At 44.0% G+C, this 18,136-nt stretch overlaps 1 non-coding gene across 1 annotated transcript; it reads left to right on the forward strand.

Annotated features, from left to right (window-relative positions):
• Nucleotides 1-17,399: 17,399 nt before the first annotated feature.
• On the forward strand, nucleotides 17,400-17,471 carry trnaa-cgc (transfer RNA alanine (anticodon CGC)). The gene has a single exon. It is a non-coding gene; the product is annotated as a tRNA-Ala (tRNA).
• The last annotated feature ends 665 nt before the right edge of the window (nucleotides 17,472-18,136 follow it).

Here is an 18,136-nt window from a genome sequence, read left to right on the forward strand (position 1 = left end):
GCTGAGTTACTCCAGCATTTCGTGTCTTCGGTGTAAACCAGCATCTGCGGTTCCTTCCTACACATAGAAGAGCACGGCATAAGAACAGGCCCTTCGGCCCATAATGCCTGTGCCGAACATAATGCCAAGACTATCACTTATTGACCTACATATAATCCATATCCCTCCATTCACTGCATATTCACATGCCTATCCAAAAGTCTCTTAAAACCCTCAAACGCCATCACCACCACCACCAACCCCCCCCCCCCCCCCCCCAGCAACCCGTTCAAGGCACTCACCGCCCTCTGTGTAAAAAAAAACTTGTCCGCACATCTCCTTTAAACTTTGCCACTTTCACAAAGCTATGCCCTCTGGTATTTGAATTTTCAAATTTTTCTTAGTGTGCCTACTCTGATAGTTTTCATTTCATTAGCCTTACTCTATGCAGCTCCTCACATTCCCTCAGATTTATAAACAGTTTTAAAATCCAAATAACACACTTCCAACCTCGGGACTTCCACATCAGGAGCACCCTGCCCAACCTCCCCGGCCAAGTAGGTATGCAGGGGCCAGCGATGTTTATTTTCAAATCTATTTAAACAGGAAAATATGCGTTGGTTTTATTCTCAGAAATCCGGCGATTGTGTTGATGGCAAAAATCGATATTTTTGGTTCTTAAACTAAAGACGTTAATTCCACTCAATTATTGGAAACTCTTCCGTTTGTTATCGACACACACACACACACACACACACACACACACACACACACACACACACACGACACACACACACACACACACACACACACACACACACACACACGACACACACACACACACAGCTCTGGAAGACGAACCCGCTGTTTTCATTAGAAATTGATTCAGGGTGTTTTGAAATCAAGTATGTTGTATAAACTGATGATATCTCACGGTCCGACGAAGGTGATGGTATATTTTCAAAGTCCCACTCTCTTAAACGCGAACGGCTTTGTTTTTTTTAAGACAGAAAATAGCTATTTGCATTCATACTTGTCGCTTTCTTACTTATCTCAAAGGAAATAAATGTCAACAATATCAAAACTGAAGTTTAGTTGTTTTTCTATCTAAAAAACAAATATAAACGGAATTTAAGAATGATTTGAATCACACTGAAGTTAAGAATTAAGAACAACCGGCCTTACATTGTTCTTCTGAACATTCGTGCTTATGGGCACAATAAATAGAAATTTTATTAAAAAGTCAAATATCCAATCGCTGATTTCATTTAGATGAAACAAACTTTGTTTTCTTTTAAAAACATGTTTTAATTTCCCTAGATTTTGTTTTAGTTAAGGTAAAATAGCACTATATATTCTTGAAAGACACAAAATACTGGAGCAACTCAGCAGGACGGGCAGAGTCTGTGTGAGATGCTGCCGAACCCGCTGAGTTACTCCAGCATTTTGTGTCTCTCTTCAGTGTAAACCAGCATCTGCAGTTCCTTCCAACACTATATATCCTTGATCGACACGTATGGAAAAAAAAACATAAACTGGTTGTTAATTTAATCTTTGCATGCTCCCAAGTTTTGGAGACGTTTTATCACGAATATTTGCAAATAATATTTTCCATTTGGGCACAAGGTTTCAAATGTAATTGACGAAAAGTACCTGAGGAGAGATGAGGGTGTTTTATTAAAGCAGGGAATAGCTGTGATCTGAAATGCAAGATAGACACAAAATGCTGGATTGGGGTACTGCGGCAGAATTGATACTTCTACCAAAGAGCCGATACCGTCCTTCTGTTCGACACGAGGGGCTGTCGATTCTGATTTACACAAAAAGACACAAAGTGCTGGAGCAACTCAGCGGGCGAGGCAGCATCTCTGGAGAACGTTAATGTTTCGGGTCGGGACCCTTCTTTGGACTGATTGTAGGGAAGTTTGTTTGGGGGGGGGGGGGAGATGGTGGTGACCTGGGAGAGAGGAGAGGCAGAACAAAACGTGGAAGCTCATCCTTCTGCTGTGTGCCGGCGTGCAGATAGTTTAGCAACATTTTGCATCGACGTTTGCACCTCAAGTACCGCCATGGGACATGTTTTTGAATTGGTACGAACATCAACAATTTAAATCCAAGATAGACACAAAATGCTGGAGTAACTCAGTGGGACAGGCAGCATCTCTGGAGAGAAGGAATGGGTGACGTTTCGGGTCGAGACCCTTCTTCAGACCCGAAACGTCACCTATTCCTTCACTCCAGAGATGCTGCCTGTCCCGCTGAGTTACTCCAGCATTTTGTGTCTATCTTCGGTTCAAACCAGCATCTGCAGTTCCTTCCTAACAATATAAGTCCATTGATTTTGAAGTATTTTGTAATGCTGCCCTTATGAATAGCACCTCGAAGTGTATTTGGACCTTGTCTGCAGGAAGGAACTGCAGATGCTGGGTTAAACGGAAGAGAGACACAAAATGCTGAAGTAAGCTTGTATACACTGGAATTTGGAAGGATGAGAGGGGATCTTATTGAAACATATAAGATTATTAAGGGATTGGACACGCTAGAGGCAGGAAACATGTTCCCAATGCTGGGGGAGTCCAGAACCAGGGGCCACAGTTTAAGAATAAGGGGTAGGCCATTTAGAACGGAGACGAGGAAAAATCTTTTCACTGAGAGTTGTAAATCAGTAGAATTCTCTGCCACAGAAGGCAGTGAAGGCCAATTCTCTGGATGCTTTCAAGAGAGAGTTAGATAGAGCTCTTAATGATAGCGGAGTCAGGGGGGTATGGGGAGAGGGCAGGAACGGGGTACTGATTGTGGATGATCAGCCATGATCACATTGAATGGCGGTGCTGGCTCGAAGGGCCGAATGGCCTCCTCCTGCACCTGTTGTCTATTGTCCATTGTAACTCAGCGGGACAGGCATCATCTCTGGAGAGAAGGAATGGGTGACGTTTCGGGTCGAGACCTTTCTTTAGACAGGACTTTGTCTGGGGTTTTTTTCCAGTCCAACGTTTATCTGTGCTTTCAATCGCTGAGCAACGGGATTTAAATCTTGTTATTTTCATTTTTGACGCTGGGGCGCCAGGGGGCATCACACCAACAAATTTGGAGCAACCTCGTCTAAATGATCTTCACCGTTCGCTCTAGTCAGTGGCTGGAGTCGAGCTCGCCGCTGAAGTTCCTCTCAACTGAAGGGGAATCAACGCTCGAAACAAACGCTGTGTTTGGTTTGGCCCGGCCCGCCCGCCCATGTATGTTCACAACGTTGAACGGTAGCCCGATTGCCAGGTACCTGAAAACTTTCAGATGGGCCAAAAAGGAACGACCGCGTCAAATTGGATTTTCTTTCATTTAAAGGACACCTCTTGGCACCTTGTATTAAATCCAAAACTGACCTCACTTCGCACTCAGCGTACGCAGGAAGGAACTGCAGCTGCTAGTTTGCACCGAAGATAGTCACAAAATGCTGGAGTAACTCAGCGGGCCAGGGACACAGCGTTGCAGGTTGCAAGTCAAGTCCAAGAGTAGTCCTCGTGTATTGTATGGTTAGAAGTGTTGTGATATTGCAGGGACTACTTTGTTGTATCACAAGGACTACTTTGTTTGCCTGTGTAGCAATGTCGATATAAGAGAATGAGTTGATTAGGTGGCCACTCTGGTTCCAGGTGGCCATGGAATAAACAGCCTGGATTTAAGCTCCAGCATTATAACCTTTTAAACACGTGTACTTGTGGTCCGTCCAGAGTCTCAACAAAGGTACAACAGATACCGGACCACGAAGTACAACAAGAAGCTGGTACAGAATTAATCCATCTTACGTGGGACTAATGCAGTCCCCACTTTATGTTTCTGTAATATAAACATATGACGTATTGCCACCACCAAATTTGGACTGTGCCAATCTTTCTTTCATTGATTTTAAGGTTGTCGTCATTGCTGAGATGGTTGGCAGGTGTGATACCATCCCTACTTTCATACGACGATTATCTTGCTGGGGCAATTGGGGAGCAGTCGAGGGTTCAATACAAGGACGAGGATCCAATACAATACATTAAACGAGTCGGGAACCCCTCTCCCGACCCCTAAAAAGAGAACCAATTTGTCACAGACCCGTGCAGACACGAAAACAAGCCCAACTCCATTGTAAAGTTAGATTTTTAAATGATCCTACTGCTTTATGGCTGTGTTTGTTCAGGCCAAGACATTGTTCAAAACAACCAATCTGAAGAAGTGTAACATCGTCGAAATTCATGTTTTCCTGGAATGCTGCATAACAAAGTTACTCTGCCACTTTGGCTCTTTTCTGTTCAACACCATTTATTTCAAGACTTTTAATAGTGAATTAAAATTCCCAAATTGCCGGAGTCACGTACAAACGCATTCTCTGGTTTAAATCTCCCAAAGGTAAGTAATCTAGCCCCAGTAATTTATTACTGAGAAAAACACACACTGAAGATATCAGAATGAAGTACTAATGTGTTTGATGTCAGGAATTACACATTTATTGAGGCCCTATTATTTATATTTTGATAGAAGATTACAAAGCCTAACTCAAAAATAAGGTACAACCTTATTCAAAATTAAATATTTAAACTTGTGTAGGAAAGAACTGCAGATGCGAGTTTAAACCGAGGGTAGGCACGAAATGCTGGAGTAACTCAGGCAGCATCTTTGGAGAGAAGGAATGGGTGATGTTTCAGGTCGAGACCCTTCTTCAGACTAAGCATTATATTAAACATGGCATTTAAATACGTTTAGTTAACTATAGTAATGGAGGCATTTTGTTGTCTGAGGTTAGATAGTTACACCACACCTCCAGTAAGGTCATATGAAAGGAGCAAAATTAGGCCATTCAGCCCATTAAGTCTACTCCGTCATTCAATCATGGCTGCTCTATCACTCCCTCCAAACCCCATTCTCCTGCCTTCTCCCCATTACCCCTGACACCTGTACTAATCAGTAATACCCATATTATCTGTAACTTTCCGCTTGATGTAGTTTACCAATAAGTCATTTAGGATTTCAAATGCTGCTTTGACTTTGGTTCATCAATTACAGTGATGCTGACAAGCAAAATATATTCATCCATGGGCATTGGATAAATTTTGAAGGGATTCCAATTGATACAGTAACTGGATGACATGTACATGGATTTCTAGGGAGTGAATAGATTGTGATACATTGTAGTAAGTGAGTAGATTTAGTTCATCTAAGGAAGCCAAAAAGAGTAAAATACCAGTTAAGCAATGTTAATTGCTCAATGAACCATGTATTCATGGATACCATTACTGCAAAGTTCCTGTTCAAATGTGGCCAGAGAAATCTTATCTAGTTCTTTCTTTCATTGCATTTACTGTAACCCACATAACCTAACAGAGGACAGAGACTATCCCATTTTTTGAGAAACAGTTAGACAGGTACATGGATAGGACAGGTTTGGAAGTATATGGACCAAGCACAGGCAAGTGGGACTAGTGTAGCTGGGACATTGGTGGCCGGTGTGGGCAAGTTAGGCTGAAGGGCCTGTTTCCACACTGTATCACTCTATGATTCTATGACACATTTGCCAGGTGGCCTTTCGTACATGGAGAGCCTCGCTAACCTTGTCTCTTCAGTCTTTCTCGTGCTATGACACAGAACCTTCCTCCTCCCCGATGAGATAGAGTAGCTTAAAGTAAATGGAAATCACAAAGTTCAATCAACTAAACTTAGGGAAATCATGCTATTGTCCTTGAGAGACTGCTTAAGCAGGCATCAGAAAACATTCTAACCATTAGCAATTTAAATGGTAAGAGAGATCAAGGAAGTTGTGCTTTTAATAACAAACTATTTTGTAAGCTGTTCAGGAGTTTGCAGAGCAGTGACATATTGTACAGCTCACAGATTGAATACTTCTCTACTTTTTGAGTGCCGTGGGCCAGGGACCATAGGTTATGAATTTAGAAGTTAAAAGTATTGGAAAATGTCAAGCATAAACCTCATACCTGAATTGTGCAGCACATTCCAGGTTAAATTGATGATTGCTGAGCTTCATGACAGAACCGTACTGTGCTGAAGGTGCATCTGCAGTCAGAGCCTGTATCCCAGGGTAGATCATCTCTAATTTCAGGTGAGAACTTTAAGGAGAATGTCCACTTTACTTACGTCAGCGAGCAGTAAAGCAGAGCTTGTTGTAATCCATAACATAGAACATAGGTAAGATAGACACAAAATGCTGGAGTAACTTAGCGGGTCAGACAACATCTCTGGAGAAAAATTATTGGTGACCTTTCGGGTCAAGACGCTTCTTCGGCAGTCTGAAGAAGGGTCTCGACCCATAATGCCACCTATTCCTTTTGTGCAGAGATGCTGCCTGACTCACTGAGTTACTCCAGCATTTTGTGGCTATCTTCGGTGTAAACCAGCATCTGCAGTTCCTTTCTACATACGATGTCAAGCTAAACTGTTCTCATCTGCCTGTACATGGTACATGTCCCTCTATTCCCCTGCACTTCCACATGCCTATCTAAAAGCCTCATAAACACCACTATGGTATCAGCCTCCACCACCACCCCTGGCAATGCATTCCAGGCCTCCACAATTCTCAGTGTAATGTAGGAGAATTTATATATCATTGCACCAAGTACACTTTATCACCGTATCCAAAGAAAAAGCGGAATATCTAAGAATTGTCAACATATTTGGCAAGAGACTGTTCTAACTTCAACAGTTGTAATCAATTGGGATTTAAATACAACAATAAAGTGAGACAAGTTTGGCCATAGTTCAGAAAGATAAAAGCTAACAGCAGACTTCCTGCCAATTGAACAAGTTAAAAGAAGGATTAGCAGATGGGTCATTTAATAGGAGGTTGTTGGAATGGTACCAGTGATGAAGAACTTCGGTGGATATGCTAGAGAAACTGGGGATAGATACAAAATGCTGGTGTAACTCAGGGGTCCCATTGAATTACTCCAGCATTTTGTGTCTATCTTCGGGGTAAACCAGCATATGTAGTTCCTCATTATATCAGTCTGAAGAAGGGTCTCGACCTGAAACGTCGCCCATTCCTTCTCTCCAGAGATGCTGCCTGTCCCACTGAGTTACTCCAGCATTTTGTGTCTATCTTCGGGGTAAACCAGCATATGTAGTTCCTCATTATATCAGTCTGAAGAAGGGTCTCGACCTGAAACGTCGCCCATTCCTTCTCTCCAGAGATGCTGCCTGTCCCACTGAGTTACTCCAGCATTTTGTGTCTTCCTTATGTAGTTCCTTCCTACTTTAGAGAAACCAGGAAATGTTTTTGTTAGAATAGAGAACATTCAGGACAAATGTAGCAAAAGAGATTACAATTATGTGTTTTAATATATTGGAGAAACTGATGACCGAGGTACAGTGAAAAGCTTTTGTTGTGTGCTAAACAGTCAGCAGAAAGACAATACATGATTATAATCAATGCATTTACAATATATAGATACATGATAAGGGAATAACATTTAGTGCAAGGTAAAGCCAGCAAAGTCCGATCAAGAATAGTCTGAGGGTCAGCAAAGAGGTAGATAGTAGTTCAGTACTACTCTCTGGTTGTGGTTGGATGATTCAGTTGCCTGATAATATCTGGGAAGAAACTGTCCCTGAATCTGGTGGTGTGCGTTTTCATACTTCTATACCTATTGCCTGATGGGAGAGGCAAGAATTCAGATTTACGATATTTGGCAAATGAAAGTGCAAATGCAAAATGAAAATGTTTCTGTTGAGTCAGCATGAAATCGGGCCCTTTTGCCCTCCAAGTCCAAATCCAAGTCCATGCTGACCATCAAGCACCCATTTATCCTCCTCACCATATTGTCACAACTTCTCCTCAGATTCTATCTATCCCTCGCCTAAATACGTAGGGCATTTTTCAGTGGCAACTAGCTCACCATCGGACGTGGAAGGCAACTGCAACATCCGGATGAAATCTATAGGTCACAGGTAGAACCTACACGTTCCACAAAAACAGCAGAGGTCAGGACTGAGCCTGGGTTGCAGAAATGTGAGCCATTCATTTGCTTTCAATGGGAGGAACAACCAAATGTTCTGTATAATTTGTGGCCAATTTGCTATTATCTAGAACAGCACAATTCTACTAGAGAATTACATGAACCAGTGAATCAGAATTCAATCCCTCATGTTAACTAAACTGGTATATCATCATGCAGATAAATCAATATCAAATTTATATTGATAAACAGGTTTCTGAAATAGCTGTGTGTGATAATCAATGCCATCTTATACTTTACAAGGCATTGCCCTGATAAGTAGCATATACTATGGGGCAATATAAATATCTGCACAATGTATTTGGATTATTATATTCATTTTTTTGCAGCTATGTATGTTTAAAAAGACTAATAAAGGGCCTGTCCCACTTAGGCGATCTTTTTGGCGACTGCCGGCGACTGTCAAAGTCGTAGCAGATCGCCAAACTTGTCTTTTACCCGACGACAATGACCACGACAATGCCGAGACAGGTCGAGATTACAGCGTCTTCTGAAATATTGCGAAAATTGCCACGCTATCAATGCTTCTCCGGCATCCTAATTTTCGCTGAAATCAGTGACAAGTCGGTAAGTACTTGAGAGTTTTGAACAATAACATCTTAAATACTTAAAAACCAAGCTTCACTGTAACAAGGAATAAACCGATTTACTTCCAGTTTACTAATAGCTGTATTAAAAAATATATTTTTTAAAGTGGTTCAGTGGATTTTTTTGAAAAGTGTGTGGGCATTCTTTGAAAATGTAAGGGAGATGCATATCTGGTTTCTGTGTTGAATATCTGGGTTGGGAGCCCACTTTAAATGTAATGGCTGATGGCCATAAACATCGCGAAAATTCCCACGCTTACCTGACCGTCAAACTGTCGCCTCCAATCTACCTGTCAAATTAAAAAGTGCAAAACTATTAAAGTCACCATCAAATTATGACTGTCTGTAGGAGTGATTACCCAAAAGATTTTTTTTAAATGCTTTTATTTAAAGTTGTCTTTTATTCCATAAATATTGAGAAATAAAATGTAACATTATATTAATGGCTTATGGATCATGTGCAGGTAGATGAGACCAGTTTAACTTGGCTCCATGTACGGCACAAACATTGTGGGCCGAAGGGCCAATTCCTCTATGTACAATACTATGTACAGTCAGCGGGTAGTCCATAGAGCTCAGAGGCCCATCGGAACACAGCTACCAGCCTTAGAAGGCATCTACAACACACAATGTCTCAGAAAAGCCACCAGCATCCACAAAGACTCTTCACACCCCTGCAACAGTCTGTTCGAACTTCTACCATCGGGCAGACGATACAAGGCCTTCTACGCCCGCACCTCCAGACTCAGGAACAGCTTCATCCCCAGGGCCATAGCTGCTGTGAACCGGTCCAGCTGAGCCGGATGGTCACATCGCACAGTGAACCGGCACAGATCTACTTGCACTTTATTCTGTTTTAAAACAGTTCTAATTTGTTTCATTGGGTTGTTTAAATTAATACTGATTAGCTAATTAATTTATTGCATTGTATGGAAGGCGCATTCCCAATCTCGTTGTACCCCTGTACAATGGCAATAAAGATATATTGTATTGTATTGTGTTGTATTGTATTGTATTGTATCAATCAGTACTCACTTCCACGATTTGCATTTTCATATCACCCCTGATGCATATCCCAAAACACTGAACAAAAATGCTTAAAATTAGACACTCAGTCAAAAAAGTGTCTGTCAGGACAGATGATCAAAACGTTTTATGAAGGACATAAATTAAAGCAACTTGTGAATGGAGGAGAGAGACAGAGATTTGTAGCAGAGAATGTGTGAGTTGAGCCAAGAAGGTGAAAACACAGCTGCAGGAGGTGAATGGTTATGTTAAAGATTTATAGACAAGAGACAGTTGCAGAGTTAGAGACAGATAGCCTCACATTCTTCTCCCTAAGCCTACAAAAACAAACAAATAAATCACTCTATATACTGATTCTACTGACTTTAGGCTTTACTTAAGACATTAGAGATACAGCACGGAAAAAGGCCCTTCGGCCCACCAAGTAAATGCTGACCAGTAATCCCCCCATACACTAACACTATCCTACACACCAGGGCCAATTTATAATTTACAATTTTACCAAAGCCAATTAAGCTACAAACCTGTACGTCTTTAGAGTGTGGGAAGAAACTGGAGCACCCGGAGAAAACTCATGCAGTCACAGGGAAGAACTAACAGACTCCTGACAGACAGAGCTCGTGGTCAGGATCGTTCCCGGGTCTCTGGTGTTGTAAGGCAGCAGCTCTACCACTATGCCACTGTAGTACCCGCTGCAACCACCTAAACATGTGAATTCGAAATGTTGCAAATTAAAAATAAAAGAGCAAATCACCATTCATATGCTGATCACTTGCGACAACGACCCCAAACCAGTCCAAACCAGTCGTTACCTGAAATTTAAAGCCTCCTTGCCAACCGCACATAAAGCAGCTTTAGTTGTTTTAAAACCTTCAGTTTTAGAGGAGGAACTCGACCAAGTGGGCCCAAACCTCTCCTGCATTGGTGCAGTACCGTCTCCTCCCACCCCATCCCTTCCCCTCCCCCCTCCTCCTCCCCTCCCCCTCCCCCTCCCCCTCCCCTCCCCCTCCCCCCATCCCTCCTTCTCTCCCCCCTCCGTCCCCCTCCCCTTCCCCTCCCCCCTTTTCCCCTCCCCCTTCCCCTCCCCCCCACTCCACCCCCCTCAACCCCCCTTATCCTCCTTCCTCCCCCCTCCCTCCCTCCACCCCCTCCCTCCCTAGGAGATAGATTTAAACTTTAAAATGTGAATAACTTTAAAAATATAACACCAATTTCAATGAAACTTCTCCCATTAGCACCAAAGGGACGACGGTGAGTAAGGTGGGCCTAAAATTGTCGTGCAATCGTGTACCGTTTTGGCTGTAGATCAGGAACAAACAAACAAACAAATGAGAGTTTTAGTATATAGATAACTATTAAGAAGTTCTTTTGTGATGTTGCTCTGGAGAAAAAGGTGGCACTATCACCAGAGGAGGAGCTGCCAGAAACAATATTGGTAACATTGAACAAGAATAAGAAGCCGAAACTAAGAGTTGGCAGCCTGCCTTGGGCTACTGGTTCAAATTGCATATGTGGGTACTGCACTATCTATGCAAGCAGGGGAGTGGTGGAACCATAGTTTAGTAAGCATAGGGGAAATATCGTTATTTAGGTTGTCTTAAGTGCAAAGCCAGAGCAGTTCTGGAAGCAGGGGACTACTGGAAGGACAAGTACATGAATAACTGGATTTAGGGGTTGAAACTGCACAACTGGCATGATTAACACTAGTATTCAGTTTCACTTGGTTTAGAGATAAAGCATGGAAACAGGCCCTTCGGCCCACCGAGTTTGAGCCGACCAGTGATCACTCCGTACACTAACATGATCCTACACCCTAAGGACAATTTACGATTTTCGCTGAAGCCAATTAATGTACAATTCTGTACGTCTTTGGAGTGTGGGAGGAAACCGGAGAAAACCCATGCGGTCATAGGGAGAACATACAAAGACAGCACCTGTAGTCAGGGCCGTCTTAACGCATGGGCCTGATTAGCACTTGCCCGGGGGCCCACGAGCATAGGGGCCCCATGCTGATCTGTGTATGTTAAGTGACTTGCAATAAATAAATACTACTTTAAAAATGTAGGTTCAATGTGCTTTGCTTTTCCATCACTAAGTGCTTCTCACAGCGATCTGTAAGTGCTTTTCGCAACAATGTAGCACCCTAAGTCCATCGCTAAGTGCTTTTCGGTAAGTGCTTTTCGCCGGCACGACAGGGGGGGGGGGGCTGGTAGGGAAAGGGGGGTGGGGGAGAGTAACGGTAGGGGCCCCAGTACACTGCTTTGCCCGGGGGCCCATAATGCTGTAAAAACGGCCCTGCCTGTAGTCAGGTTCGAACCCGGGTCTCTGGTGCTGTAAGGCAGCAACTCTACCGCTGTGCCACTCTGTCACCACTATGTGCTATATAATAATAATAATAATAATAATAAGCATTTATTTTATATAGCGCCTTATCAGGTGCTCAAAGCGCTTTACAAAAACAATCAACATAAAAACAAACAGACAAACTATCCTAACGGAAAAGCGGCGAATAAACAACGCCAGCGTCCTCTCACGTCAGGGTCCGGCAGTAGACAACAAAAAGCACAGGACACACAGATACAATTTTTACACAAACAGCCATCACAGTGATTGCTCTAGGCACACCCTCACTGTGATGGAAGGCAAAGAAAAGTCTTATCTCCTCCTCATTCTTCTCCCGTGGTGCCACGAGGTGATCGAGGCTCCCAACTTTTTGAAGCCCCCACCGGGCGATGGAAAGTCCCAGGGCCGAGCCGAGCAGGCCGATGAAAGTCCTGAGCCCCCACTGGGCGATGGAAAGTCCCAGGGCCGAGCCGAGCCGAGCAGGCCGATGAAAGTCCTGAGCCCCCACCGGGCGATGGAAAGTGCCGCGGCCAGACCACGCAGGGCGATGAAGGGCCTGCGAGCGGGTCGATCGTACCTCGCGCTTCGGGCGGTCGAAGCTGCTACGGCTGGAGCTCCCAAAAACCGGTCGCCAGCCAGGGACCTGCGAACTCCCGATGTTGCGGTCTGCAGGGCCCACGGCTGAAGCCTCCGAGATGGTAAGTCCAGGCCCTGCGACCGGAGTCTTCAAGGTCGATCCCAGCTGGAGGCCGCCGACTCCACGATGTTAGGCCGTAGCGCGAACGGAGATACGACACGGTAAAGGTCGCATCTCCGTTGAGGAAGAGATTAGAAAAAAGGTTTCCCCCAAACCCCCCACCACCCCCCCACATACACAGAGTTAAAAATAGAACAAAACGTACATTAAACGATGACAATAGACAAAAAACAAAAAAAAGACAGGGAGACTGCCGGTGAGCCGCAGCTGCAGAACACAGCCACGCCCCTTATGTAGTAGACAATAGACAATAGGTGCAGGAGTAGGCCATTTGGCCCCTCGAGCCAGCACCACCATTCCATGTGATCATGGCTGATCATTCTCAATCAGTACCTCGTTCCTGCCTTCTCCCCATACCCCCTGACTCCGCTATCCTTAAGAGCTCTATCTAGCTCTCTCTCTCTTGAATGCATTCAGAGAATTGGCCCCCACTGCCTTCTGAGGCAGAGAATTCCATAGATTTACAATTCTCTGACTGAAAAAGTTTTTTCTCATCTCCGTTCTAAATGGCCTACCCCTTATTCTTAAACTGTTGTCCCTGGTTGTGGACTCCCCCAACATTGGGAACATGTTTCCTGCCTCTAACGTGTCCAACCCCTTAATAATCTTATATGTTTTGATAAGATCCCCTCTCATCCTTCTAAATTCCAGTGTATAAAAGCCTAGTCGTTCCAGTCTTTCAACATATGACAGTCCCGCCATTCCGGGAATTAACCTAGTAAAGCTACGCTGCACGCCCTCAACAGCAAGAATATCCTTCCTCAAATTTGGAGACCAAAACTGCACACAGTACTCCAGGTACGGTCTCACGAGGGCCCTGTACAACTGCAGAAGGACCTCTTTGCTCCTATACTCAAGTCCTCTTGTTATGAAGGCCAACATTCCATTGGCTTTCTTCACTGCCTGCTGTACCTGCATGCTTCCTTTCAGTGACTGACGCACTCGGACAGTATATGCATACTATACTCTTTATGAGTAACACTAGTATACTAACAGTATATTGTACCTTTAATGTATCAAATCATCCCAGGCAGCATAGTCAAATAACATTTAAAACTAATTTATGGTAAGAATAAAAAAAGACACAAAGTGCTGGAATAACTCAAGGGGGCACAATCAGTCTGAAGAGGGGTCCCGATCTTTAACATCACCTATCGATGTTCTCCATCGAGGCTGTCTGACATGTCGAGTTACTCCATCACTCTGTGTCGATTTTTTGTAAACTAGCATCTACATTTCCTTGTCATTTTAACCCCCTTTCCCATTCCCATACTACCTTTCCCTCCTGGGTCTCCTCCAGTGTCAGAGGGAGGCCACACGCAAAGTGGAAGGACAGCACCTCATATTTTGCTTGGGTAGCTTACTGCCCAGTGGTATGGACGTAGAATTCTTTAATTTTAGGTAACTTATACAATACGCTGCTCTAGGTGTCAACTTATTTACATCGACGAAACCAAGCTCAGGCTCGGCGATCGCTTCGCTGAACACCTGCGCTCGGTCCGCAGTAACCAAACTGATCTCCCGGTGGCCGAGCACTTCAACTCCCCCTCCCATTCCCAGTCTGACCTTTCTGTCATGGGCCTCCTCTAGTGCCATAGTGAGGCCCACCGGAAATTGGAGGAACAGTACCTCATATTTCGCCTGGGCAGTTTGCAGCCCAGTGGTATGAACATCGACTTCTCCAACTTTAGATAGTTCCTCTGTCCCTCCCGTCCCCTCCTCCTTCCCAGATCTCCCTCTATCTTCCTGTCTCCACCTATATCCTTCCTTTGTCCCGCCCCCCTGAAGAAGGGTCTCGACCCGAAACGTCACCCATTCCTTCTCTCCCGAGATGGTGCCTGACCGGCTGAGTTACTCCAGCATTTTGTGCATAAATACCTTCGATTTGTACCAGCATCTACAGTTATCTTCTTATTATACAAACCTTCCCCTCCATTCGCCTTCCTCCATTAAACGTTGGTTAACCAGTTCCACAGTTCGCAACGATGTGTCCCTCTTGGGATCACACAGTCCTTCGCCAACAATTGGCCCGTCGGGGAATCATCCATCCTGAGGTCATCTGTTGCCGTCCCTGATTTGTCCTGTTCTTCTCCCCCACCCTGCAGTCCGTCTGAAGAAGGGTCCCTACACGAAACATCATCTATCCGTTTTCTCCAAAGCTGCTGCCTGACCCACTGCGTTACTCCAGCATTTTGTGTCTATCTACAGTCCCCTGCCTACATGTAAGAATACGTCATTCTACATGACCGAAGGTTTTAATGTTACAACAGATTTTAAGGAACACCTTAATGGAGGAAAGAAAGGGGTGAGGTAGAGAGGCTTAGTGAGCCTACAACATGACAACTGAAGGCAAAAACCAGTAACAGTGGAGTGATCCGATTTAGACATGATCGCTGCCCACACTTGAGTGTAGAGTTTGTTTCGTTCATTGTCACGTGTATCGCGGTACAGTAAAAAGCTTCTGTTATGTGCTAACCAGTCGCGGAAAGACAATACATGACTACAATTGAGCCATCCACAGTGTATAGATACATCACAAAGGGAATAACGTGAATAACATCTAGTGCAAAGGTAAAGTCCGATCAAAAATAGTCCGAGGGTCTTCAATGAGGTAGATGGTAGCTCAGGACTGCTCTTTAGTTTTTGGTAGGATGGTTCAGCTGCCTGATAACAGCTGGGAAGAAACTGTCCCTGAATCGGGAGGTGTGCGTTTTCGAATTTCTATACCTTTGGCCCGATGGAAGACAGGAGACAAAGGAATGGCCGGTGGGCGACTCGTCCTTGATTATGTTGGCGGCCTCACCGAGGCAGCGTGAGATGTAAACGGAGTCAATGGGAGGGAGGTTGCTTTGTGTGATGGCCTGGGCTGCATGCACAATTCCCTGCAATTTCTTGCAGGAATATCACAGACGATTGTAGGTCTGCTGGTGGCTACAGGAGACTAGGGAGGCCCTAACCATGAAGGAATTGGAAAGATAAAAGTTTAAACTGATAACTTTACAGATTACTTTTAGGACCGATATGGATCTGGAGCTGATTCATGTTAGGTCGTGGGGAGCAAAGATTACCGCTGTCTGTATGAGAGTGGCCGGTCAAAGGAGTTCATTGCGACCGGTCTACGAGGTAGCAAAAATGTGAATGAGAGTTTGAGCACCAGATGAATTGAGGCATGTGTGGTGAAGCACATTTGTTATTAATATCACATCGCACACTTTCAAAGCATTAATTTTTAGCATTTACCAGAAATGATCTGTAAATTGGAGACAGCTGAACAACCAAGTTTCAGTAACCATCTTGCAACTAAACTTGATCTTATTGAGGCTAAGACAAAAGTAAGAATACATGTGTGCAAAAGGTACTCAAACAATAGGGGCGTGCAAAGGGAATTCACAATGATTAAGAGGCTAAAATGACTGAGAACACAATATTGTAAAACATAACTGTTACGGCAGATTTGTTTCCTATGAGCAGATAGTAAAACGAAGAACTTAAATACATTCGAAATATCTTTTTTTAAAGGTCGCCTGATGTAGGCTGCAATATTTGACTCTGGTGTACACGTTTACTTGCAAAGATGCACCTTTGAGTGGCTGGTTGACCAGCCACCTTGTCAGAGAGCGCATTGGTGTACACATTAACCCCATCCTATTTAACAAATACCTGGGTGAGCACTTGAAGAGTTGTAATTTGCAGGACCATAGGCCAGAAACTGGGAGGCTGGGAATTCATGTTAACTTCAACTCCATTTATGGCCAGCATAGACGCATTGTCATAAATTTCTCTGATTCTACCAAAAGCCTGCCTTACCTAGAATTGAAATTAGATGGAAGTGGATAGATCATGTGGAGCTCCCCAACTTCCAGGTTAAACTCAGTGGGACAGGCAGCATATCTGAAGAGAAGGAATGGGTGACATTTTGTGTCTATTTTCGATTAACATAGACATAGACATAGAACATAGAAAATAGGTGCAGGAGTAGGCCATTCGGCCCTTCGAGCCTGCACCGCCATTCAATATGATCATGGCTGATCATCTAACTCAGTATCCCATACCTGCCTTCTCTCCATACCCCCTGATCCCTTTAGCCACAAGGACCACATCTAACTCCCTCTTAAATATAGCCAATGAACTGGCCTCAACTATCTTCTGTGGCAGAGAATTCCACAGATTCACCACTCTCTGTGTGAAAAAAAACGTTCTCATCTCGGTCCTAAAAGACTTCCCCCTTATCCTTAAACTGTGACCCCTTGTTCTGGACTTCCCAACATCGGGAACAATCTTCCTGCATCTAGCCTGCCCAACCCCTTAAGAATTTTGTAAGTTTCTGTAAGATCCCCCCTCAATCTGCAGTTCCTTCCTACAAACTTCTAGTTTGGTTGAGCTTAGTTTAGTTTGGTTTAGTTTATCATTGCCACATGTACCAAGGTAGAGTGTAAAGCTTTTGTTTGCGGCTAATCATTCAGAGTAAAGGCTGTACATGAGTACAATCAAGCAGTCCAGAGATAATGGATAAAGGGTACAACATTCAGTGCAAGATATTCCGCTATTGCCCTCTCTTACCTTAGCAATGCAGCGTAGATATTCAGCAGTATCAGTCACACTTATCAATGCTTCTCAAAGGGATCATCTTCAAGGTTGATTGCAAATTTAGACACAAGGTACTACAGATGCTAGGTTACAAAAGAAAAAACACAAAGTGTAGGAGGGGATGTAGCTCAGTGGTAGAGCGCATGCTTCGCATGTATGAGGTCCCGGGTTCAATCCCCGGCATCTCCACTGGTTTTGTGGAGCAATAGACGCTGGAGTAACACAGCGAGTCAGGCAGTGTCTCTGGAGAATATGAATTGCTAATGTTTCGGGATGAAACTGAAGATGGTCTTGAATTGTCGCCAATACATGTCTTCCCGAGGGTGCTGCCTGACCCGCTGAGGTTACTCCAGCACTTTGTGTCTTTTTTAATTGCAAATTTCCCCAAATTCTCCTGTATTTTTTGCTGGGGTTTGATGCTTTCCAGGGTGCCTTCCAGTAAGTATATGATAGATGTTGGCTTTTGACATAAAATAGTCTGCATACATCAATTGTACCCAGTCATCTAAATTTATATGGAGAAAAGAGAGAAGAATTCTCAGCACAGTTGTTTTGAGACTTCAGAGAACACCTCTCCTCCTTGCAAGAGGAAATGTGCAACATCCCTGTTCTTCAGTAAGTACGTCCTCACTGAAATCTATCCCAACTTGAACTTCACAGTCAGACATGTTGCTGCTCACTGTCAAGGGGACCATTGCAGCAACAATTTCATAAGTTCATAAGTGATAGGAACAGAATTTGGCCATTCGGCCCATCAAGTCTACTCCACCATTCAATCATGATTGATCTATCTTTCTCTCCTAACCCCATTCTCCTGCCTTCTCCCCATAACCCCAGACACCCATACTAATCAA

The sequence above is a fragment of the Rhinoraja longicauda genome, chromosome 13, assembly GCF_053455715.1.
Source record: "Rhinoraja longicauda isolate Sanriku21f chromosome 13, sRhiLon1.1, whole genome shotgun sequence".
In the NCBI taxonomy this organism is placed as follows: Eukaryota; Metazoa; Chordata; class Chondrichthyes; order Rajiformes; family Arhynchobatidae; genus Rhinoraja; species Rhinoraja longicauda.